Source organism: Schistocerca gregaria, chromosome 8, assembly GCF_023897955.1.
Source record: "Schistocerca gregaria isolate iqSchGreg1 chromosome 8, iqSchGreg1.2, whole genome shotgun sequence".
NCBI lineage: Eukaryota > Metazoa > Arthropoda > Insecta > Orthoptera > Acrididae > Schistocerca > Schistocerca gregaria.
In genome coordinates, this window is record NC_064927.1 from 197,893,927 (window position 1) to 197,921,705 (window position 27,779).

Here is a 27,779-nt window from a genome sequence, read left to right on the forward strand (position 1 = left end):
CCGGTCAACTGCTGTTTTTGTATGAGAAATCGGTTGGAAACTTTCCTGACGTCAGCACGTTGTAGGTATCGCCACCGGCGCCAACCTTGTGTGAATGCTCTGAAAAGCTAATCATTTACATGTCACAGCATCTTCTTCCTGTCGGTTAAATTTCGCGTCTGTGACACGTGATCTTCGTGGTGTAGCAATTTTAATGGGCAGTAGTGTACATTGCCAGAAAAAAATTAATGCCCCTTTTATAGGTTTCCTTCTGATTCAAGATTTATCGTTGCAATAGTGCATATCGAGTACATGAAATGATAACATTCGCAGGTCCGCTGCACAAACGGTTTTGATGTACCAGGTGTGGATATATACTGAAACACACGTGTTAGTACGTGGGGTAGTCTCAACGGGCGCCAATGCAGGGACTGGCTCTGACTTCCATTCGGTCGTACGGGTGGTGAACACTGTCCTGAGATACCTGCTCGACCTGTTCACGTAGTTCTGTAAGAGTTGTTGGGTGACGAGTGGCACGAGTTACTTCTCATCCCATCATTTCCAAAGCATGTTCGTTTGGAGACCAGTCCGGAGATCGTGCTGGCCAGGGAAGTTACTGCACATGTTGCAGAGCACGTTGAGTTTCACAGACGTTGTTAGGCGAGCATTACCCTGTTAGAACAACGCATCACATATCTGTAACAATGACGGCAGACGATCGTGTGTGAAAGCATTCTGCACCTACGGAGAGCTGGTTAGCGTCCCCTCTAGAAACATTGATGGCGACCGAGATTTGTAGCTTATCGCACCCCAGACCATAAGGCATGTGATGGTGCCAGTGTGTCTTGGACGAATGAACTCTACGAGACAGCACTCGCCAGGTCTGCATCGTACGCGGGAGCTTCCATCACTTGCGTGCAAGCAGAATCTGCTTTCATCGCTGAAGACCACGGCGCGCCATTCCGCTTTCCAAGTGGTCCTCTGGTGTCGCCAGTCGAGACGTGCACGTCGATGTAGTAATTAGTCACCAGTTAGTGTCTTCTGTGATCTTTACAAGGCCTTTGATTGTGTAAATCACAAGATACTCTTGGAGAACACCTATCACTACGGAATCAAAGGGCCTTTAGGTAACTGGCTGAAATCATATCTTGAAGACAAGAAACAAAAGGTGGTTCTAAATGGCTGCAGCAAAGGATCTTCTAATCTAGTGGATTCTGAACGGGGTAAAATACAGCGTGGAGTTCCCCGGGAATCTGTACTTGGACCCTAGCTGTTTTTCATATATGTTTATGATTTACCCCTGTCCATTAGTAAAAGTTGTGAGTTCACGATGTTTGCTGATGATAAAAGCATTGTAGTAGATGGTAAGCTGATCTGGAGACTGATATTAATGATATCTTACAGCTTGGTTTTCAATTAATTATCTTTCAGTTAATATTAAAAAAAACTAATTTTATACAGTTCCACGCGAAAATAAGACTCCAGAAAATATAGTAAATGCTCATGACATGCCAACCAGGAACTAGAACAGGGCACTCGTCTAAATTCCTAGGGTTTCACACTGGCAGTAGGCTGAACTAGGAACAGCGTGTGTCCCTTACTCTAAAAAGGCTTTCATCACTAACTTTTGCTTTAAGAATCATTAGTCATTTTGGCCTCCCCCCATGAACCATGGACCTTGCCGTTGGTGGAGAGGCTTACGTGCCTCAGCGATACAGATAGCCGTAACGTAGGTTCAACCACAACGGAGGGCTATTTGTTGAGAGGCCAGACAAACATGTGGTTCCTGAAGAGGGGCAGCAGCCTTTTCAGTAGTTGCAGGGGCAACAGTCTGGATGATTGACTGATCTGGCCTTGTAACATTAACCAAAACGGCCTTGCTGTGCTGGTACTGCGAACGGCTGAAAGCAAGGGGAAACTACGGCCGTAATTTTTCCCGAGGGCGTGCAGCTTTACTGTATGATTAAATGATGATGGCGTCCTCTTGGGTAAAATATTCCGGAGGTAAAATAGTCCCCCATTCGGGTCTCCGGGCGGGGACTACTCAAGAGGATGTCGTTATCAGGAGAAAGAAAACTGGCGTTCTACGGATCGGAGCGTGGAATGTCAGATCCCTTAATCGTGCAGGTAGGTTAGAAAATTTAAAAAGGGAAATGGATAGGTTAAAGTTAGATATACTGGGAATAAGTGAAGTTCGGTGGCAGGAGGAACAAGACTTCTGGTCAGGTGACTACAGGGTTATAAACACAAAATCAAATAGGGGTGATGCAGGAGTAGGTTTAATAATGAATAGGAAAATAGGAATGCGGGTAAGCTACTACAAACAGCATAATGAACGTATTATTGTGGCCAAGATAGATACGAAGCCCACACCTACTACAGTAGTACAAGTTTATATGCCAACTAGCTCTGCAGATGACGAAGAAATTGAAGAAATGTATGATCAAATAAAAGAAATTATTCAGATAGTAAAGGGAGATGAAAATTTAATAGTAATGGGTGACTGGAATTCGGCAGTAGGAAAAGGGAGAGAAGGAAACGTAGTAGGTGAATATGGACTGGGGCAAAGAAATGAAAGAGGAAGCCGCCTGGTTGAATTTTGGACAGAGCACAACTTAATCATAGGTAACACTTAGTTCAAGAACCATAAAAGAAGGTTGTATACATGGAAGAACCCTGGAGATACTGACAGGTTTCAGATAGATTATATATTGGTAAGACAGAGATTTAGGAACCAGGTTTTAAATTGTAAGACATTTCCAGGGGCAGATGTGGACTCTGACCACAATCTATCGGTTATGAACTGTAAATTAAAACTGAAGATACTGCAAAAAGATGGGAATTTAAGGAGATGGGACCTGGATAAACTGACTAAACCAGAGGTTGTCCAGAGTTTCAGGGAGAGCGTAAGGGAACAATTGGCAAGAATGGGGGAAAGAAATACAGCAGAAGAAGAATGGGTAGCTTTGATGGATGAAATAGTGAAGGCAGCAGAGGATCAAGTAGGTAAAAAGACGAGGGCTAGTAGAAATCCTTGGGTAACAGAAGAAATATTGAATTTAATTCATGAAAGGAGAAAATACAAAAATGCAGTAAATGAAGCAGGCAAAAAGGAATACAGACGGCTCAAAAATGAGATCGATAGGAAGTGCAAAATGGCTAAGCAAGGATGACTAGAGGACAAATGTAAGGATTTAGCGGCTTATCTCACTACAGGAAAATTAAAGAGACCTTTGGAGATAAGAGAACCACTGGTATGAACATCAAGAGCTCAAATGGAAACACAGTTCTAAGCAAAGAAGGGAAAACAGGAAGGTGGAAGGAGTATATAGAGGGTCTATACAAGGGCGATGTACTTGAGGACAATATTATAGAAATCTGAAGCGGATGTACATGAAGATGAAATGGGAGATATGATACTGCGTGAAGAGTTTGACAGAGCACTGAAAGACCTGAGTCGAAACAAGGCCCCCGGAATAGAGAACATTCCATTGGAACTACTGACGGCCTTGGGAGAGCCAGTCATGACAAAACTGTACCATCTGGTGAGCAAGATATATGAGACAGGCGAAATACCCTCAGACTTCAAGAAGAATATAATAATTCCAATATCAAAGAAAGCAGGTATTGACAGATGTGAAAATTACCGAACTATCAGTTTAATAAGTCACAGCTGCAAAATACTAACGCGAATTCTTTAAAGACGAATGGAAAAACTGGTAGAAGCCGACCCCGGGGAAGATCAGTTTGGATTCCGTATAAATGTTGGAACACGTGAGGCAATACTGACCCAACGACTTATCTTAGAAGCTAGATTAAGGAAGGGAAAACCTATGTTTCTAGCATTTGTAGACTTAGAGAAAGGTTTTGACAATGTTGACTGGAATACTCTCTTTCAAATTCTGAAGGTGGCAGGGTAAAATACAGGGAGCGAAAGGCTATTTACAATCTGTACAGAAACCAGATGGCAGTAATGAGTCGAGGGACATGAAAGGGAAGCAGTTGTTGGGAAGGAAGTGAGACAGGTTTGTAGTCTCTCCCCGATGTTATTCAATCTGTATATTGCGCAAGCAGTAAAATAAACAAAAGAAAAATTCGGAGTAGGTATTAAAATCCATGGAGAAGAAATAAAAACTTTTAGGTTCGCCGATGACATTGTAATTCTGTCAGAGACAGCAAAGGACTTGGAAGAGCAGTTGAACGGAATGGACAGTGTCTTGAATAGCGGATATAAGATGAACACCAACAAAAGCAAAACGAGGATAATGGAATGTGGTGGAATTAAGTCGGGTGATGCTGAGGGAATTAGATTAGGAAATGAGACACTTAAAGTAGTAAAGGAGTTTTGCTATTTGGGGAGCAAAATAACTGATGATGGTCGAAGTAGAGAGGATATAAAATGTAGACTGGCAATGGCAAGGAAAGCGTTTCTGAAGAAGAAAAATTTGTTAACATCGAGTATAGATTTAAGTGTCAGGAAGTCATTTCTGAAAGTATTTGTATGGAGTGTAGCCATGTATGGAAGTGAAACATGGACGATAAATAGTTTGGACAAGAAGAGAATATAAGCTATCGAAATGTGGTGCTATAGAAGAATGCTGAAGATTAGATGGGGAGAAGAGAAGTTTGTGGCACAACTTGACCAGAAGAAGGGATCGGTTGGTAGGACATGTTCTGAGGCATCAAGGGATCACCAATTTAGTATTGGAGGGCAGCGTGGAGGGTAAAAATCGTAGAGGGAGACCAAGAGATGACTACACTAAGCAGATTCAGAAGGATGTAGGTTGCAGTAGGTACTGGGAGATGAAGAAGCTTGCACAGGATAGAGTAGCATGGAGAGTTGCATCAAACCAGTCTCAGGACTGAAGACCACAACAAAAACAACAACACTCATTTTGGGGACATCAACATTAGTAAATCAGCTTACTTTGGATATTTTCAGTCATTAACGAGTTATGGAATAATCTTCTAGGGTAATACGCAAGCGTTAAAAAGACTGCTCACCAGAAGTATACTGACTACAACATGTAATAAAGACTATGCTCAGTATGAAACAAAATGTTCATACCACGACTACAATACCAGAGGTAAAGACGAACTACATTTCGAACTAAAAAATTTATCACTTGTACAGAACGGAGTAAAGTATGCTGCCATAAAGACTTTTAATTCATTGCCTAATTATATTAAATGTACAAGAGAAAATGAAACGCTGTTCAAAGCTACTTTAAAAAAAATACCTGCTTGATCATCCACTGTACTCCCTAGATGAATTCTTTTCCAGTATTAATGAACTTCCTTAATAATAGATGTATTTAGTCTCTTAATTATTAGATGGAAGAAAAATATTATTTTAATGTTATAGTTATAATGTTATAGTGTGAATTGCTATACTAGTTAAATGACAGCTTCCAAATGAGGAAAAGTGTTACTTATTAATATCTATATCATTGTATTATATTACTATTCTGTAGCATTAATTGTATTTGTATAATTGTAGTGACACGTTCCACATCCGGGCGAATCACTCACATGTACGGAAGCATGGAATACGCATTCCAAATAAATAAATAATAAATAAAATGTTGTGGTGTGAGTGTAAGGTGGGCTAGCGGTGTGTGTGTGTCTCCATAGTCCCAATGCCAATAACCGGTGCGTAACAGCTTGTTTTGACATGTGTAGGATCACCTGCACTCTCATCTGTGCTGTGGTAACTGTACGATCTGCCGCTACTGTCCTCACAATACCTTCATCCTGGCGGGCGTCTGAGTGGCGTGGACGTCTAGAAACTCGTTTGCTGGTGTGGGATTGTTCACACGACCACTGATTCCAGAACCTATTTACTAAGATGGTATCAGATACCATCGGTGACGAAGCAGCTCGTTAGAATGAAATGAGCACTCTTAGCTGCTTACAGGCATTGTATGTCAACAGGGACAGATGAAAATGTGTGCCCTGACCGGGACTCGAACCCGGGATCTGCTGCTTACATGGCAGACGCTCTATCCATCTGAGCCACCGAGGACACAGAGCACAGCGCGACTACAGGGATTTATCTCTGGCACGCCTCCCGCGAAACCCACATTCTCAACGTATTGTCCCGCACTACATTCGTAGTGGCCCCGCCCATTATACTCATTACTCGCGGCGCGTTGCCGATTCCCGTAAGAGTTCGGGCACTGTTTGTGCATCCGCACAGAAGAAGAAGATGGTCAAGTGGCCGGTGAGCCTCAACTATATATTTACTAAGATGGTATCTGTTCCCGGGTTCGAGTCCCGGTCGGGGCACACATTTTCATCTGTCCCCGTTGACGTATGTCAACGCCTGTAAGCAGCTAAGGGTGTTCATTTCATTGTAATTTGATACCAGAATCGTTTCTCAACTGACGCAGCACCAAGCTAGTGTGGCAGTTCTCCGAAAGGACCCTCACGCCACTCGGAAGGACACAATTTGATTCTTTTCAAACTCGCTCAGTTGGCTGTAGGAAGCACGAGTTCATCTCCGTGGCATGGTTGCCTACTTTTTTCACAAATTTGCACCACACTGAGCTTTTTGGCTGCGAGGCTTCTTTACTAAAGTGCAGACAGGTGGTGCTTTGGTAGCTACACCACTACGCTGTCCGTTGGTGGAGGACACTGAAACCATTATCATCACATCTGTTGTATCCCATGTGGCATATGCTGTCATCGGATCAAAATCGACGTTGTCTTTCTGGGTGTTCTAATTTTCTTTCAGGCAGCGCATTTTGGAATTTGAATGAAGAATTTCACGCCGAACTTCTTGCTCATTCCTGTCAGATAAATGATTGTCTAATGGCGAAGTTATCCGCTGTTGGTTTCACTAAACATCGACTCGTGAGACATCTGCAGGAATAAAATGTATGAGAAAAGCACTGTTCTTAGGACCTCGTAATGGTTGGTTTGATTTAGAACTGTTGGCTACATCACTGTCCAGTGGCCAACCAACACATCCAAAGCATTAACCCAAAATGAAATCAAGCACACTCGAGCAACTCGGCGGTCGCTGAACATTGTTTGTCGGAAAATCACGCTGTGAAGTATGAACGCACGAGGATTCTGGCAAAGACGTCGAGATACTGGGACAGCGTTGGTAGAGAGGCCATCGAAATTCATACCAATGACGACCTCATAAACCGTGACTGTGGCTATAATCTTAGCAAGGCTTGGGAACCAGCGATTGGGTTAATAAAGAGTAAATCGGGCAAATGTATAGTTGTGACTACCACGGCGGACAGAGCCATCACACCGACGTCATCTACGACGCCGTCGCTATCTGTTCCACGGCGTGACCGTAGCGCTGGGAGTGTACGGCGGAGGGAGTGCGCCGTTGGCGGAGGGTATTTAAATCAGCCGCCTCTGCGACCGAACCCAGTTCCCCCTGAGCAGCCATAGCGTACGGATCTCCGTACCGGCACGTTCACAGGAGCTCAGTCCGTCAGTTCACCTGATGATGGCGACATGTATGATCGCCGAAATATTGTGCCCGTTGGACACTGTAGACCGGCAGTACAACCGTGGATACTTTTTATTAACAAATACGCCGGTAGAAACTCAAGAATTATATAAGGAGTGTTAACAGCATAGGTGTTGAGTGATCACTGGGAAGAATACGGTTCTGGCATATTGTCGCGAGAGACAGCGTTATCAGCACGTGACAGAGTTTGAAAGGGGCCACATTTGACCAGCTTACCAAATGGTCTAGTGTCGAGGTTTGTGGGGAATTCGAATGTCGGAGTGCCTGAGCACATGAACGCAGGCCCACTCGTCGTCAAGGTTGTGGTCGACCACATTGGAAAGATCGTCGTCTTGTGCACCAAGCACATTGTAGCCCTATCACACCTGCGCCTGCCATCCGAGAACTAATGGATCCCGTCAAATGTTCTGTGTCACCCCGTAGATTTTGTCGGAGACTTGCAGCAGCTGGACTATGGCATAATAGTCCATGCGTAGCCTGCCGTCACACCACAACACAAATGGCTGCGTTTACAGTAGTGCCTTGACCGGGAAGCGTGGGCTGATGATTAATGACGTCGCATTGCGTTCAGCAACGAATTGAGATTCAGAACTATCTCAGATGACCATTTTGGAGAGGCACAGCGGCGTTACTCTTGGCGTCATGGTGGGGAAGGGTAACAGGTATGACTTCAACAGGGCAACGCTCGTTCACACATGGCACTTGTTTCTATGAACTGTTTGCCTGATGTTGAGGTACTGCCACAGATAGCAAGATCTCCAAATCTGTCCTGATGCAACATTCGTGGGGCCAGCTCAGCCGTAATCCGTACTAGTTCCATTGTTCAGGTTGTCAAAGACCAGTAACAACAGTTTCGGTCAGCTTGCCTCACGAGAGACCGCGGCCTCTGGCATGCATCCAGACCAGAGTGGGTGCTACATCATACTGATAAATGGGTGTATACTGTCAAATTCTTTCTAATGAATTGTGTAATCAGTGAAATAACATCATATAGCCCTGACGTTTTATTCCATGTCCTCCTTCCCTTTTTGGTGTCTCATTTTTTTACCAGGCTCTGTATGTCCGAAAATATTTTTGAGTTTCATTAATAAAAGTTTACATTCAACAGCTTTCCAGGTACAACCTAGTGACAGTACTCTACCACGAAGAAGTCATTGGCTAATTGTATTCATTTTATCCTAGATAGCGGTGTGCTGTACACATTTATGAGGCATAGAGTTGTAGGTGACTGTCTTTTTGGTACATACACTACTGGCCATTAAAATTGCTACGCCAAGGAGAAATGCGGATGATAAACGGGTATTCATTGGACAGTTATATTATACTACAACTGACATGTGATTACATTTTCACGCAATTTGGGTGCATAGGTCCTGAGAAATCAGTACCCAAAACAACCACCTCTGGCCGTAATAACGGCCTTGATACGCCTGGGTATTGAGTCAAACAGAGCTTGGATGGCGTGTACAGGTACAGCTGCCCATGCAGCTTCAACACGATACCACAGTTCATCAAGAGTAGTGATTGGCGTATTGTGACGAGCCAGTTGCTCGGCCACCATTGACCAGACGTTTTCAATTGGTGAGAGATCTGGAGAATGTGCTGGCCAGGGCAGCAGTCGAACATTTTCTGTATCCAGAAAGGCCCGTACAAGGCCTGCAACATGCGGTCGTGCATTATCCTGCTGAAATGTAGGGTTTCGCAGTGATCGAATGAAGGGTAGAGCCACGGGTCGTAACACATCTGAAATGTAACGTCCACTGTTCAAAGTGCCGTCAATGCGAACAAGTGGTGACCGAGGCGTGTAACCAATGGCACCCCATTCCATCACGCCGGGTGATACGCCAGTATGGTGATGACGAGTACCCGCTTCGCTTCCTATGTGCGTTCACCGCGATGGGACCATCATGATGCTGTAAACAGAACGTGGATTCATCCGAAAAAATGACGTTTTGCCATTCGTGCAACCAGGTTCGTCGTTAAGTACACCATCGCAGGCGCTCCTGTCTGTGATGCAGCGTCAAGGGTAACCGCAGCCATGGTCTCCGAGCTGATAGTCCGTGCTGCTGCAAACGTCGTCGAACTGTTCGTGCAGAAGATTGTTGTCTTGGAAACGTCCCCATCTGTTGACCCAGGGATCGAGACGTGGCTGCATGATCCGTTACAGCCATGCTGATAAGATGCCTGTCATCTCGACTGCTAATGACACGAGGCCGTTGGGATCCAGCTCGGCGTTCCGTATTACCCTCCTGAACCGGCCGATTTCATATTCTGCTAACAGTCATAGGATCTCGACCAACGCGATTAGCTATGTCGTGATACGATAAACCGCAATCGCGATAGGCTACAAATCTAACTCTGGCACAGAGATGAAGCAGTGTGGAGCGAAGTACTCGTGTCTGACACCCAGGCTCAGCACTCTCTGCTGAAAATCCACTCCTTATCTCAGAATACTTAAGTCTATAACTCTGACTCTGAAGGTTTGGGACTACCTTCATATCTGTGTTCAGTATGTTATCGCATGGAGTGCGCCGGAGGGTACATAGCTTGCTATGGTCATTTTTTATCATTCCTGATCGATTGTCGGATTGTACGTAGAGAAAAATGTTGTCGATTCCGCTCTGTACAAAACAGAATTCCTCAAATTTCATCCTCGTTGTCATTGCGGGAGAAGTGGATTGGAGGACATTATTAGCCTCATATACTTCTACTATTTTGCAAACCACTGTGAATGGCATCCAGGGGTTATTCCCATTGTATCACTAATTAGGATTCCCTCCCATTACATTCACGTTTGGAAAAACCATTTCTTAACGTCTCTGTCCGCGCCGTAACTAGTCTAATCTTGTATTCGTGATCCCTGCATGAGCGATACGCAGGGGGTTGTAGTATATTCCTAGGTTCGTTTCTTGTACTTCATATTTCGCATTCAGGCTGTCACAGGATAGTTCGCACCTGTCTTCAAGCTTCCGGAAGTTCAGTTTCCTCGTCATCTCCGTGATCCTCTCCCACGGGTCAAACAAATCGTTCGTTCTACCCTTTATTGTATACGTTCAATATCTCTTTTGAGAATTATACGATACGAATCGCACACACGTAAGCAATATTATACGGTGAGTCACACAAGTGTTTTGTAGGCCAAATGATTGCATTTTCGTACTATATGACCAATGAACTGAAGTCTACCATGTGGTTTACTTACGACTGTGCCTAAATAATAGTTCCATACCAAATCTCTCCATATTATTACGCCCAGGTAATTGTATAAGTTCACAGATTCCAATTGTGACTAGTTGATATTACTCACGGTCCAGCCAAATTAATGCGATAATTGCCTATGTTGACGTCAATGTGTAATAACTACTCACAGACGGCAGATGATAGCAATAGCGGCGTAGGGTATATAAAGCATGTCCGGGGTCGCGGAAAAGCGCACACGTTATCATAATGCAGAAACTGAGCGATTTACCTGTCATCCATAAGGCAGTCGTCATTGGCTGTCGGACCAAGGTTGGAAGCTTTTTCCCAAACGGCTAACTTTGTAAACTGTTCGTGAGCCGCCGTTGTTAAAGTATACAATGCATGGCAAAATGGCGCTATCCAAAACCGACGCCGAGGCAACTGCGGTTCACCACAGGCTATAGATGATAGGGATGAACGACAGCTATGGATATGTGTGCGAGCGATTAGACGTATAACTGTTAAGCAACTGACTGCCCAGACGAACCAAGTGGCTGCCAACAGTGTTTCCTCGGCGACCGTTCAGGAAACGTTGCTGCTTATGGGCCTCCACAGGAGGCGTTTGGTTCAAAAATGGTTCAAATAGCTCTGAGCACTACGGGACAACATCTGTGGTCATCAGTCCCCTAGAACTTAGAACTAATTAAATCTAACTAACCTAAGGACATCACACACATCCATGCCCGAGGCAGGATTCGAATCTGCGGCCATTGCGGTCGCGCGGTTCCAGACTGTAGCGCCTAGTTCATGCAACCATGTTGACTACTGTTCGTCGGCGACGAAAATTGGGATTTGCACGCCAGTGCCGGAACTGAATACCCACTTGTCAGATGAATCACGTTTTATGCCCCATGGTACTGAACGTAAAACTCGGCAACAATCGTCGTTAGAGTTATAGTCTGGGGGATATTTTCGTGGCATTCAGTGTGGGTGACCTCGTCGCCCTGGATTGCACAATGGATCAACGCAACTGTGCATCCATGCTTGGGGAAGATGTCCACCGTTGCATACAGTTTGTTTTTTCCTCAGCACACTGTCATCTACCAGCAGGACAATGCGACGTGTCATACAGTTTGCAGTTTACGTGCGTGGCTCGAAGAGCACCAGGATCTGTCACCGTACTCTCTTGGCCACCAAACTGGCCGGATTTCAACCCAGTGGAGAATCTGCGGGGCCACCTCGATCGGGCTGCATGGGCTGTGGATCTTCATCTGAGAAACCTAGCCCAGCTGGCCACGGCACTGGAGTCGGTATGGCAACTTTCAGAACCTCATCGATTCTCTTCCTGCACGTCCGTCCTGCAGAAGGTGGTTATTCAGGATTTTGACAGGTGCTCACTTGATATGAGTGGACACTTCAATCACAGGATACTACACACATCAAAAAAAGTTTTGCATCACCCCGGTTCCCAGAACTCCTGAAGATAGACGTTGACTTTGGATTTTGTATCACAGACACAGTCCCTTTGACTGTTCAGAGATGTCACTAAACCGCCCAAAGATGAAAACAACCATGCATGAGAAGCGCATATTAGACAGTGGGGGGCGGACAGCCGATCAGTCCCAGTCATTCCACCAGGAAGGAGGTACACGGCTCGTGTTGTCTATAGTTCAACTATGCCTAGACGGTCAATACCGCGGTTCGATCGCGTCCGCATCGTTACGTTGTGTCAGGAAGGGCTCTCAGCAAGGGAAGTGTCCAGGCGTCTCAAAGTGAATCAAAGCGATGTTGTTCGGACATGGAGGATATACAGAGAGACAGTAACTGTCGATGGCATGCCTCCACTGCAGTGGATGACCGCTACCTACGGATTATGGCACGGAGGAATCCTGACAGCGACGCCACCATGTTGGATAATGATTTTCGTGCAGCCACAGGACGTCGTGTTACGACTCAAACTGTGCGCAATAGGCTGCATGATATGCAACATCACTCCCGACGTCCCTGGCGAGGTCCATCTTTGCAACCACGACATCATGCAGCGCGGTACGCATATGTCTTCAACCAGACAATCGTTGGAGACGTGTTTGGAGGCAACCCGGTCAGGCTGAAAGCCTTAGACACACTGTCCAGCGAGTGCAGCAAGGTGGAGGTTCCCTGATGTTTTGGGGTGGCATTATATGGAGTCGACGTACGCCGCTGGTGGTCTTTAAAGGCGCCGTAACTGCTATACGATACGTTGAATACCATCCTCCGACCGTTAGTGCAACCATATCGGCAGCATATTGGCGAGGCATTCGTCTTCGTGGACGACAATTAGCGCCCTCATCGTGCACATCTTATGAATAACTTCCTTCAGAATAACGACATCGCTCGACTAGAGTGGCCAGCATGTTCTCCAGACATGACCCCTATCGAACATGCCTGGCATAGATTGGAAGCTGGCCGCGGTGGCCGAGCGGTTCTAGGCGCTACAGTCTGGAACTGCGCGACCGCTACGTTCGCAGGTTCGAATCCCGCCTTGGGCATGGATGTGTGTGATGTCCTTACGTTAGTTAGATTTAAGTAGTTCTAAGTTCTAGGAGACTGATGACCTCAGAAGTTAAGTCCCATAGTGCTCAGAGCCATTTGAACCATTTGAAGTTAAGTCCCATAGTGCTCAGAGCCATTTGTACCATAGATTGAAAGGGCTGTTTATGGAAGACGTGACCCACCAACCTCTCTAAGGGATCTACGCCGAATCGCCGTTGAGGAGTGGGACAATCTGCCCCAACGGTACCTTGATGAACTTGTGGATTGTATGCCACGACGAATATAGGTATGCATCAATGCAAGAGGACATGCTACTGGATATTAGAGGTACCGGTGTGTAGAGCAATCTGGGCCACCATCTCTGAAGATTGTGGTACAGCATGCAATGTGTGGTTTTCATGAGCAATAAAAAGGGCAGAAATGATGTTTATGTTGATCTCTATTCCAATTTTTGTACAGGTTCCGGAATTCTCGGAACCGCGGTGATGCAATTTTTTTTTGTGTGTGTATGTTTTTCAGTTTTGCGAAGTGCACAATTTTACATTTATGAACATTTAAAACCTGTCGCCAATTTTTGCACACTTGGAAATCTATCAATCTGACTGTTTGTGCAGCTTTTCTCAAACACTTCGTCTTTATAGATAACTAGTTAACCTGGAAAAATATGAGGTTACTTTTAATATTGTGTGCATGATCATTAAAACATGAACAGCTAGAATCGCAAGACACTTACCAATGGCACAACTGATGTTGCTTCTACATGTGTCGATGAATCTCCATCCAAGATGCTGCATCCTCCCTACCAGGAAACACACAATCGAAGTTTCGTTTGAGACCGCATGCGATCGTACTTTCAACAAGAAGTGTACTTGTGATACCGAGTCAAATAGTTTTCGGACTCATCAGAACGTGAATTGTAGCAGTTTTGAGAGTACCTTTAACTACCCCCGTGATGCGCGAAGACTTTCTTATCGTGTTCCACGCTGGAATTTGTTGGGTATTTTTGAGATGCTCCCGATCTCACGAAACAAATCTGTGACAGTTGTCTCAGCACTTCCGTCTCTCATCCGTTAGAAAGGCGACTGTGGGAAACATCTATGTGCGTACGAGATACTGGTCCTTAATTGTTGGCAGTCTGAGATTCCTACAGTTTCTTACGCACCAGCGTTGGTTGGTCTGTGTGCTAACGAGGCCAAAGGGAGCGTAAGCGACTGTTGCGCTGGTTGCATCGGGCGCCTAGAAGCCTTGCAGATACAGTCACCGTTCAGGCGCCCGTGTAAGTTAATTGTGTCAACCAGTTGGATATCAATAATGCTTCACCACAAGTCAACAGAGAAACTTAGCTGAAAATCAGAACCCACTGTGTCTAAAGGTTTTTCATCCCTAACATATGTTACAGTTATTTAAAATTTTATAGATGGCTGGAGCAGCATCTCTAGGATAAAATCTTCTTGAGAATCAATAAACAGGCAGTCAGCTGTAAAACGGATGGTTTATTTTACTCTCTTGACCATGGTTTCAACGTTGATAAAAAGACTTCTTCAGAAGGGAACAGTGACAACTGAGTTGAATGAGCGGAGCTACGTTAAAATGTAGCCGAAAGGCTCAGTCAGATATGAAATTTCATCTTTATGATAAGTAAAACATGCACAACAAGGTGGTTACATTTTAGTATTACCTCACCAATGTAAAGCTAGTGCGCTAGCGCCGCATTCTCAACGCATGAGCTAAGGAAATCTTCCGACAAGAGAGGTATCATGTGCGAGGAGAGTGTGCGATTGTGAATGAATACTACTATGCTAAACTTGCTTAAAAAGTTAAAATTAAAATAGTGACATTAAAAATCAGATCATATTTAGCACCTACATGTTTAAAATTAACAAACTGGCAATAGGTAATTGTGGTAAGAACAAATTACAGAAGCTGTGAGACACTACAAAAAGAAAACAATAGCAAACAAAAAGACCGTGAGGGGAAACAGGGGTTTCAGGGAGGAGAGGAAAGGGTCGTAGAGAGATGGGGGAGCTGATAGATGATAAAAACGTCTATAATTCACAAATATAATGTATCTGAAAATTTCTGGACATAAAATTTTTTGTTATAACAGAGCAGAAACGTAAGTACCTCTAGCATTAAAAGGCGATGAGAATGACATATCCAATTACCACCTGGAAGACTTGAGCCTCTTCTCTGTTACGTTAACGAAAGTAGGGGCCTGGAAGCATCTAGAAAATTTATTTTTGAGTTGCACCATTTCATTTAAAATTGATCCATCTTTGTGAGCAAAAAGTTTAAAAATTTCTAATTCATCTAGCAACGTCACCTTTACATTCCTTATGCAAAAGTTCTAAATCTTCTAATCTCATAGTGTGTGTTGGAGAAGAAGCAGGCACTCAGTAAGAATGGAATTATAAACATTTTCCCTGACTTTACTTAGCATGTGCTCTTTATATCTTTGAACGGACTCCCAGTCTGTCGTATGTAATAGTTTCGGTGGTCATTACATGTTATATAAATTAAATTCATTGCGATTAACAGTGGACATGACCCCATGTTGGTTGACCATATTGTAAACAAAAGACAGCTGTTTAATGTTCAACTTTAAACAACAGTAGCTTGAACACAGGAAATGAGAGTAATAATTTTATACCATTTCTAGGAAATGTATCGTAGAGTAGACTGTTAAACAAGATATACGACTACAGAGTTGCTGTCTCTGTAAACAACAGTCTAAAACAAAAATTAACCCATTCTATCAGAATACAAGAAGATCGTTTCATCAACTCTGATGTTTACAAAATTACATGTAATAACTGCCGTAACTATTACAGAGGACAGGCCGGGACACTGTTTAAAGGAAGACATAAAGAGCGCCTCCTAAGTAAAGGTGGGGGACATTGGTGCACTAGCTGTGTATTGGTGAGGTGATATTAAATGACAGCCACTATGTTGTGCATGTTTTAATTATTATGGAGGTGGAATTTTATAGCTGACTGACGCCTTTCGGTTATATTTTAACGTGTCTCCGCCACAACATGTAACCCAGTTTCCGCTACTGCCGTCTGAAGAAGACGTTTTTATAGACGTTGAAATCATGGCCAAGAGGTTTAAATACACTTTTCATTTTGCATCTTATAGGCTATTTATTAATTCTCCCAGAGGATAGTAATTTACTCTTTCCGATTTCGATGAGGATTCACATCACAACTTTTGGAATGCTGTAGCTTGGAAACCATTGAGTATAGAGCATGTGTCAACAGCAGTGCAACGTTGTTTGCTGACGATTATATTGTGTATAGGAGAGTATCGTTGTTAGACGATTAAGAGGAAATACAGAAAGACTTGGACAAAAATTCCACTTGGTGTAATGAATGACAGCTCTCGTTAGATGTGGATAAATGCAAGATAGTTCCTATAAAACAGATAAACGGCCCGACGCTATCCTGTTACTGGGTTAGTGGCGACTATACGTAATACGTAAAGTCTTTGAAGTACGCAAAGATAACACGAAGATGTTATACGAAACGGAATGAGCATCTAAAACTTGTAATACGGAAGAAGAATGAAGACCTTAAGCCGTCGTCACAAGAGCCATGGCATAAAATATGCAATGCAGTGGCTTCACCTCCAACGTACTGTTAAACACCGAGAAACAATCCGACTTGTGCATACGGTACGTGTGCTTCACTGTGGTATACACGACCGCAGCGCCTCCAGCGGCAATTGTCGGTTGTACGTGGCCCGCAAATCACACAGTTTCCTTACGAAATGGAAGGGAGTAAAATTCCTACGGTAGCTGAATTGAAAGGCACATGCCCTCCCTTGTCTGTATGCTACGCATTTTGTTCTGTCTATAATATACACAAATAAAAACTTCAGTGTCTGTGAAGGCAGGGCAAAGCAAGAAAGAAAGTTCCATATCCAATCACTAAGGACATCAGCTTATAAAAGTTTTGTTACAAACAGTGCAATACAGATCTACAATAGACTTTCAAATGAGATAAAAATTATTTCATCATTAACCACTGTTCAGTAGAACCTTAAGGTCGTTTTTAATTGATCAGAATCTTTAGAACATATGAAATACAAGACATTAAACAATAAAATGCAAAATATATTACTGAAAGTAGTGCAAACATTCTTGTAGATAAAAACAACCGAACAAACACAGTCCTGAAGAGCGCGCACTTACATTCACAAAATATCTAGTATTATCGACTGTACTTAAGAAAATCTCAGAAGTTATTAGCATAAGGGAAGGCGAATAAAAAAAATCGATGTAGTGAAACGAGAACCTACAACTCAACATAACAGCAGTGGGACACAGCGAGCATCATATCACTCTGAATTCTTGCTAAAATTATTCAACATGGCGGCCATAGATGTGGCAATATCGCACTGATGCCATGGCGGGAAGTTCAAATTTTGGTGGGAAAATAGGTCAGTCCACCAACCTAATCCAGCCCTCCCTTCCCTTTTCCCTCCCTTCCCCCATCTGAAAACTGACGGGAAAAGGACTCAGTCTGTTCTTGGCTTCTGGATAGGATGGCCGTATGTATTTATTTTTATGCATTGTTTATTTAAACAATGTAAGTTCTCATAGGCAGTAGCAGCATCCTGTATGTTCATTTTGAGGTCCGGAGTCCAACTGACCTAGTTCACAACACCACCACCAGAAGGCGCTATTAGTCATCTCTCACCCCTCCTCTGATGTAATCCAAGATGGCAGTCTGGAGAGAAAATGGCAGAAAGAGATTCAGTCTGTGTCTACGTGCTGGACTGGGAGGACGGAGGTAATTGTCTAGTGTGCTCAATGGATGAGATATTTGTGCTGGAGAAGTAGTAGTTTAACGGGAATATTAGCCGTCATCATGCAGGTTGGGGCTAAGTTACACTTCGCAACTCGTACTGATAAATGCGTGTATTGTAATTGTAGAACAGTCAGTCTTCCGGAGCACAAAAGGCAAGTCGTTCACCCAATCCAGCACGTGGCTTCTTCGAACGGGCGCGTAGACTCGAGCAGGGAGTGCGCCGTGCGGTAAGCACGGCCTGTCGCGTTGGAAATACCCACAGCCTTTCCCCTTTCCATCCCCCGCGGACGGATACGCTTTGTCGTTGAACACGAACTGCTCTGAGAGTTATTACACGTGGTGTTTAAGCAATTTGCGGAATACTGTCACATACATAACTTGAAGATTTCACAGGAATAAAATGTACCACTGCACAAAGACAGAGAGAGAGAGAGAGAGAGAGTGAGAGAGAGAGAGAGGGAAAGAGAGAGAGAGAGATCTTTGAGTTGACACATGGATATTTAAACAATTATTGATGTAACTACACATTTTATTCCGAGGAATACCATCACCACACTTGAACACGGACTCTAAAAAAAAGATCGCCACGCACTTGTGAAACTGCCCCTGTGATATTTCCCGCTCTTTTGTGGGAAATATTCTAGTCTTTGAACACGAGCTGCTTCAGGAGTTATTAAATCCAACTGAATAGTCTCTAAATACACTTTCAGAAAGATCGGTACACAGTAGTTTACCTCAGTATTGTGGTGTATAATGCCACACTTGAACACCGACTCTAAAAAGATTGCGGCACGCCTGTGAAACCACCCCTGAGACATTTAACTCGCTCTTGTGGGAAACAGATCCTGAAACCGATATCAGCTACAGTATCTGATTTTACTTGCCAAAACAATGGTATTTGGAAGTCGAAATAAATATCTCTAACTCTATACAGGACGCTCACAGCTTTCCGAGTTTCAGCTGCTTGTTTGAAGGCACTGCCAGAGAGAGAAAAATTTATGAGTGAAAAATTTCTGGGTACTACAGCTGCTGTGGTGTTCATCACTTCTCTGAAATGGTCGATGGGCTTAATTGATGTTTTCTGCTGTAGTCATTTTTTTCACTTCTCGATGCATACACTGGTGTCTAAGCACAGTTAGGAAAATCAGAGCAACCACACAAACAGAATTCGAAGCACTGTCCTACAGACAAGAAAAATGGCTGAAATTTTCGATGCGCTTCAGCTGCTGTTCCGGAGATGCTCTAAGTTCACAATGGTGGGTGAGGGACACCATTCCACCTGACCGAACCACAGGAGGATACTCTGCTTAGACTTGTCTCTGAACACTCGAACAAAGAAGACATCACGTGACTGACATCACAGAACTTGCCGTAGATACCTTGCTCTTGTCTTGTTCAAACCAGTTCTTAGAGATTCCTATGCGCCGCTGAAAGGCTGTCTTGTGACTCTCTGACGTCATGGAACTTCTTGGGAATGGAGCATTCTGATTGGTTCTTTCTGAATTTACCCGCCAAACTGCTGCTGTAGCTGCCGACGTGGAAGCACTGTCCGCCGTTTTCTGCAGACAGACAAATTACGAGACTTTCAGTGGCAAAACTATTTTGTATAGTTCAGAAAAGAAACATACAGCAATCATGTTGCACTGACAGTTAAATCCTTCAAAAGTTGTCTACTGATAATGAAATGCGGAAATTACCGCCCAAGCTACTTCTTCAATTACACTGCTCTGCTACTGTCGAGAAAAGCTTGAATTTTTCAGCGTGAAACCGATCTGCAACTGGGCCATATCACTACAAACCACATCAATGTAATAAACACAATTCCTTATCTTGCATCATACAAAATCAACACTTCTGCACCCATCATATATCTATTGGCCACCAGACACTTGTACATATACCGCGAAGACAGACAGATCCCAAAAAAACATAAGCACATGCATCATATATAATCATCGTAGCACCAGCTATTTCTCGCAAGGTTGGTGAGTCATCACTGCGGGGAACCGTCACGAGTCAGCTGCCCTCACACGAACTAGCCTGATAACGCGATTAGAGCGCCCACAGCTGACTGCAGCCACTCTCCGAACTGGTGTGTAAGGGCTGTGCTGGTTCCCCTCGGCACAAAGGCGTCCCCAACCTGCTTGCTTGCTGTCATGCATTCTACAGCAACCTCCAGACTCTGGGATTACAACACATGTATTTTCACATGGTTTTCCAGAATATTATACCATTTCCGCGATAGCTTCCGACATCAAGCACGCAGCAGTATGCTACCAATCACTTGCACAGTGTAATTCTGAAGATAAAAGAGTGGGAAGTATGTATCTAGAAACCTGAAACTTTCGCGAGGTGGAACCTGCTGCAAACCACTGAGTAACTAGAAACTTACCTCGTCCGCAGAGATCTTTACGCGAAAACTCGAACTGGTAGTTCCACTCCGATTTTTTTTAACTGAAACCAATGTCAGTGACTTAACAAATTCCTAATCATCCTTCTACCCTTTACAAAGTCAACCGAGGTGTTTCTGGTGTGTAGAGAATTAGCACACGTCTTTTTCGCCTGTCTTTCACCATCTAGATGCACACAGCACGCACCACAATCGATGTTCCCTCAACCAAATAAATATGGGAAATATGTAGAAGCAGTCAACCAAACAATTTACGTGGGAGGGAATAATTGTCCAACATACGCCCATATTGAATGTTCTCAAATTTCCACACCTAGAGGGCGACACAGTTAGGTCAGCTCCATTCCTGTGCCCCAGCCACCCTCTGTTTCGGACAGCTCCCGCCTTAAGCCGTCGCCGTGTGCCCTGCACCCCAAGAAGAATCATCCTAGGAAACCAGCCACCTGTATTTTATCACTGTAATTACAAGTAATATCCTTTCCTGACGAAGAGGGGCTCTGCAAATATGAAAATCTGTACCATTCTTATGACTGGACATAATTTTCCACACAAAAAAGTCTTTCACCCCCTCTTATGGCTGTTACAATTTTCCATGACAAATCCATACCTTCCTTATGACAGCACAAACTATTTTCTTTTCACATGTTGGAATGCTGGCCACAGTACATACTTTATAAGCCTGCTGATCATGACTTCAGCCCGCATCTCGTGGTCGTGCGGTAGCGTTCTCGCTTCCCACGCCCGGGTTCGATTTCCGGCGGGGTCAGGGATTTTCTGTGCCTCGTGATGGCTGGGTGTAGTGTGATGTCCTTAGGTTAGTTAGATTTAAGTAGTTCTAAGTTCTAGGGGACTGATGACCATAGATGTTAAGTCCCATAGTGCTCAGAGCCATTTTTTGATCATGACTTCTCTGTCATACATCCCTTACTAATACAATACTTAGCCAATAACTGATAGCCGGCCGGAGTGGCCGTGCGGTTCTAGGCGCTACAGTCTGGAACCGAGCGACCGATACGGTCGCAGGTTCGAACCCTGCCTCGGGCATGGATATGTGTTATGTCCTTAGATTAGTTAAGTTTAATTAGTTCTAAATTCTAGGCGACTGATGACCTCAGAAGTTAAGTCGCATAGTGTTCAGAGCCATCTGAACCATTTGAACTACTAACTGAATGCTGGTGACGCCAAACAATATTGAGCGAAAAGCCTCGATGGGCGGACATGTCTCATTTGTTTTTCTTGCGAGTGGCACCCGTGTGTTTTAGGAAGAGAGATGTAATCGTCTAATAAGTCGCTAGCGATATTCATGTTGAAAACTATACAAGCGTTATAAATCGTATTGCTTCTAAATGAAGTGTTTTTTGTTTTGTTTTGTTTTGCACAAACATGACGACATTGAATATAAACGGTGATCACCAGGGTGCTTATTAACAGGCCAAAGGTTTGCGTGCACGTCGCCAGGAGTGTAGGCTAGGAATAAAATCACCTAATTTAGAAACAATTCGGCTAACGAATGTTGTATGAGGTCAGTTTTTGCAACTCCCTCCTGCCGCCGCTGGATATTTCTCCAGTATTTGTAGCAAATTCTATCCTTATGCCATGTCATTCTGCAAATATCCACTGGGTTATAGGCGAGAGAGGATGATGGTTGATTGAGACGGTGTGCTACATGTCGAATCTGCGATGCTAGATTGAGGTCGTAAGAAATGAACAAAATCCCATGACCAATACAATGGCTTTTCAGATCTATAGTGTTGCACTTCCTGGTAGAAATGCCGTCTGCAATTTGGAATCAAGTCTCTCCATTCAACCACATACCTGCATTGCAGTCTATGGAGATGGCTCAAATGGCTCTGAGCACTATGGGACTTAACTTCTGAGGTCATCAGTCCGCTAGAACTAATTAAACCCAACTAACCTAAGGACGTCGCACACATCCATGACCGCAGCGGTCGCAGGTTCGTGACTGTAGTGCCTAGAACCGCTTAGCCACTCCGGCCGGCCTTATGGAGATGTCTTTTGATGATTACAGCCACTGGTTAATCATATTTGTAGCACTCTCATATCATAATGCGTCACCTTTTTCAAATCTGTTTGCTACAGCAAAACTCCGACGTGGTTTTTAGACGGCTGCTATGCATCTTATAACTGTTCCTCAGTCTTTGCAGTTTTTTTCCATGTGATTGTTCCCGTTTAAATCAGAACTGAGCAGAAGTTGGAGAGCACTATATCTAAGACCTTCTGCAATCTGTGGATAAACAAGGTGAGATAAGTGAATATGACAGGGCCGTCATATTTGACCAGTTGCTGGAAATGAGAAAATGTTGTCACAGCTCCACCAGCTGCTTGATGTTTAAGACCAATGCCAAAACGAAGCTTTCTCCTGCAACGTGAGGTAGTACAAGCAGATACAGGAACTGGAAGAAGAATGAGGATTTTTTCTACCTCACTGCAGTGCATTTTCAAATTACATACAGGTACTGTGTCTCCCAGGGTGCAATCACATCGGCCACCCAAACATTCCCTATCATCATTATTTTGTTCCACACAATAGAGAAAAAACTACAAACTATAAAAACTTCACTAACATTGCCTGACAGAGCACTTGGTAAGCTTTTTACTGCATCCCTGTCTTCTGGTATATATATATATATGTCGCAAACAAATACCAACTGTGTGCTGGCATCGAGCGTATGTGGCGATCCAGTTAAATATCCATTGCAGCAGGTGCCAGTGATCGAAGTGACTTGCACAGACCAGTGTGAAGTTTCATCACCTGTGCAGTAGGAGGACCATATCCCACAGATCCTCAGTTGCAAGATAGGGTCTCGGTGTTGATACATTGTTTTTTTTTTACGGTGTTTTAACATGTCCAAGCAGTATATGACTATAGTTTTGTATGCCACCATACATTTTGTTATTTCCACCATGACTTTGAGGTCTGCGTCAGGTTCTAAACTGATACTAACATGTTTTGATCCATTTGCTCTCACAGGAAATTGGACATCGCATGGTGTAAATTATGCTCCTGCTTCCACATCACACACAGGATAACTGAAATAAAAGTCATCACAACATATGAAAACTGGAAGGGTTTTGCAGCATTGTGGAGCATTTCCAAACAGCTGCCTGATGTTGATTGACGACCTCAGTGTTTAAACTCATCTTTCACAGTGGTGTGGTAGCAGATTGCTCTATGTTCCAGTTTGACTGATTCCTGGTATTGCGGTCATGTGTGTGATCACTGTTTAAATGCTAGCCATCCCTGGATGGTGGTGTCCTTCCACCAAGACTCTCTCTCCATCTCAAGCAAGTGACAACAGCATAACAGTTAATGGATGTGATGGAAAAGACACTGTAATCAGCATCACAGTTTATAATGTGATCAGTTTTAGCAATTTTACCAGTTTTCTTCCCTTAATTTCAACACCGACCCGTGACACGGCAGCATGCTTCCCAGTTTCTGTATCGTTACTTCACAGGAACCATTGTGAATGTAGATAGATGACTCTGCAGTAGGTCCATTCATTGTTAGTTCTCGAACATATATACCAAAGTATACCAGACAGCAAGGCCCCCGGAGTAGACAACATTCCATTGGAACTACTGACGGCCTTGGGAGAGCCAGTCCTGACAAAACTCTACCATCTGGTGAACAAGATGTATGAGACAGGCGAAATACCCGCAGACTTCAAGAAGAATATAATAATTCCAATCCCAAAGAAAGCAGGTGTTGACAGATGTGAAAATTACCGATCAATCAGTTTAATAAGCCACAGCTGCAAAATACTAACACGAATTCTTTACAGACGAATGGAAAAACTAGTAGAAGCCGACCTCGGGGAAGATCAGTTTGGATTCCGTAGAAATGTTGGAACACGTGAGGCAATACTGACCTTATCTTAGAAGAAAGATTAAGGAAAGGCAAACCTACGTTTCTAGCATTCGTAGACTTAGAGAAAGCTTTTGACGATGTTGACTGGAATTCTCTCCTTCAAGTTCTAAAGGTGGCAGGGGTAAAATACAGGGAGCGGAAGGCTATTTACAATTTGTACAGAAACCAGATGGCAGTTATAAGAGTCGAGGGACATGAAAGGGATGCAGTGGATGGGAAGGGAGTGAGACAGGGTTGTAGCCTCTCCCCGATGTTATTCAATCTGTATATTGAGTAGGCAGTAAAGGAAACAAAAGAAAAGTTCGGAGTAGGTATTAAAATCCATGGAGAAGAAATAAAAACTTTTAGGTTCGCCGATGACATCGTAATTCTTTCAGAGACAGCAAAGGACTTGGAAGAGCAGTTGAATGGAATGGATAGTATCTTGAAAGCAGGATATAAGATGAACACCAACAAAAGCAAAACGAGGATAATGGAATGTAGTCGAATTAAGTCGGGTGATGCTGAGGGAATTAGATTAGGAAATGAGACGCTTAAAGTAGTAAAGGAGTTTTGCTATTTGGGGAGCAAAATAACTGATGATGGTCGAAGTAGAGAGGATATAAAATGTAGACTGGCAATGGGAAGGAAAGCGTTTCTGAAGAAGAGAAATTTGTTAACACTGAGTATAGATTTAAGTGTCATGAAGTCATTTCTGAAAGTATTTCTATGGAGTGTAGCCATGTATGGAAGTGAATTATGGACGATAAATAGTTTGGACAAGAAGAGAATAGAAGCTTTCGAAATGTGGTGCTACAGAAGAATGCTGAAGATTAGATGGGTAGATGACATAACTAATGAGGAAGTATTGAATCGGTTTGGGGAGAAGAGAAGTTTGTGGCACAACTTGACCAAAAAAAGGGATCGGTTGGTAGAACATGTTCTGAGGCATCAAGGGATCACCAATTTAGTATTGGAGGGCAGCGTGGAGGGTAAAAATCGTAGAGGGAGACCAAGAGATGAATACACCAAGCAGATTCAGGAGGATGTAGGTTGCAGTATGCAGTAGATACTGAGAGATGAAGAAGTTTGCACAGGATAGAGTAGCATGGAGAGCTGCATCAAACCAGTCTCAGGACTGAAGACCACAACAACAACAACCAGACAGCAATCTACATATTTGTAGCACTTTGGTCATAGTCCGTAATTTACGATTACGATTGGCCATCTTTCCCTGTATGGATGGGAATCACAGAGCATTCTCACATTCTTAGGATAAAGTTAGAGCCTGAACGACCTCCTCGCATTGTCTTTGACCAACCCTCCCCGCAACACTGTCACCGATTTAATCTGCAACTGACCAGAAGTAGACCGCTGCATTCCACATCTCATGAAGGAGCACAGCGAGCTGATTCCACAACTGCTGTTCCGCACCAATCTTACTCATGGCACCAACCCAAGTTCACATGAGCTCTCCAGATGTGTGCATGTATAGGAGATACGAAAGCGTTCTGATGATATAACAGATGGTTAAGAAGAAGAAGGAGAAGAAGAAGAAGAAGAAACGTATGGTTTTTATGCATGATGGAGATCCAGACATACGGAGTTTGAAACATTTTATATAAATCAATTGCGCCATCAATTCTGAAGTATTGTTCTAATGTTTGGGGTCAGTATCAAGAAAGTACTGGTAAGAGAGAATATAAACACATGCACACGAATGGAGAACATTAATGTCCAACATCTGACATACATCCACCATGCACTTGTTTATCCCACCCACTACGGTGACAAATTTAAAAAAGTTAAAACTACTTCCTTAAAAAGTAGTCTTTGTGGTACATGCACAATAGAGTTTTCAGAGGTGTATAGTGCCCACTGTTCACATCCGATCATGATTCAGAAATTATTCCCTTCTCACATCAACCTTATAAAAAATGATCATTAGTAACGGAGAATGTCTCTTACAAGGAAACAGACAAATGCGTAGCAGCGGTGTCTGACATGTGAAATTACACATTATGTTGCCACTAACTCGATAAACAGGACATCCGTCAATCAGATGTATACACAGGGATTGCAGAACCTCACAAACACCTGTCACTAACTTAGAATCACCGTAATCATGAAACTGAAGATTCGCTTTTATACATCAAGATGTGGAAGGGGAATGATTATTTCGCATAAATCTTCGTTCGTCTAGAGGAATGTATCGAAACAGGATGGTTATGTTTCATCAGAAATTAGATGGAAGTCCTCTGATGACCGAGAGGTTTGCTGTTAACGATCGCAAGTAGACAGTGCTCTAAATCACCCAGAGAACATGGTCTTGTATACAAGTGTACAAGCGGAGAGTACAGAGAAGCACATTGTAAATACTGTTTGTTGGGGTTTAAAACACCTAACCAGTCCTGCACAGCATCCAACATGAGATCCATTCTGTAGTTATATACTGCGGTCCCACAGCTGGTAATACAATGGTCTACTACGACATCGTCCTACGACTGATCAATCCAGGCGTAGAGCTGAAACAGCATGGGGTGACATAGACATGGCTGTTGTCCAAGTTCGGTTCAACTCAGTCCCCTGGTGGGTTACAGCCATTGTTGCTCCAAGAATTGGCAGCTCTGCGGACTACTTTTGGCCCTGTGTGTACCCCAAAATCACCAACTAATTGAATAAAGTTTTCCTCTCCCCGCACACTGTACGGACAATAATTATATTTTCGTTATTTGCTGTCGTTCACAGAATTGCAATTTTAATGGCCAGCAGCGTATTTAAATATTGTAAACTTTCTCTGTTGAAGCATCGCGTATGGATAAAAAGCTCGCTTTTACTTCTTTGAGAGTCGTGCCATTAAAATTACAGAGCCAGCTTCCTAGCGAGAAAGTGGTAATTAATTTTACACGAGCTTCGCTGTCGGCCATTCGGCGTTAACATGCGGCAGCCACTGCCTGATAAATGGAAGACCAGCTGCTGCATAGTTAGCCGCCTGCCAGATTTTGCGTCCATAAATCATCCGCCTGCTGGTAATGTAGCTTCGATTTTTTGTGCGCGTTTATAACTCACGTTCTGTGACTTATTAAGTAAAGCGATGGCCATTTTTTCTAGTTACACACGCAGGACGCTTTGCAGGTCGTGGTCCCGGAGGGGATACCGTAAATCTTCACAGCACATCCGTCATTACACAGGATGTATGGTCAAAATACTACTGTAAATGCATATTTAAAAATTTAAACCACAGCAAGACAGATCCGTTTAATAGCAGAAGATTGGTTTAAGACAGGGCTTCCCAACCTTTTCAGCTGGCGGACCCCTTCTTCAGTCGAAAATCCACGGCGGACCCCTAGTCAGTCAAGAGCACAGTAACTTTAAATTTCAGAGCGAAACCCATGTGAACTGAAAGCGTCTCAATGCAAGTGCCATGGTCATAATGACCCCCTCCCCCTCCTGAAGTATCACTAGTCTTTGATTTAGAGATGAATGAAAAAACTTGAAATT

General features: G+C 43.6%; 1 protein-coding gene across 1 annotated transcript in view; it reads left to right on the plus strand.

The window, feature by feature from the left end:
• LOC126283953 (high affinity copper uptake protein 1-like) overlaps window positions 1-27,779 on the plus strand; it is a 1,096,589-nt gene that overhangs the window by 156,071 nt on the left and 912,739 nt on the right. The window lies entirely within an intron of this gene.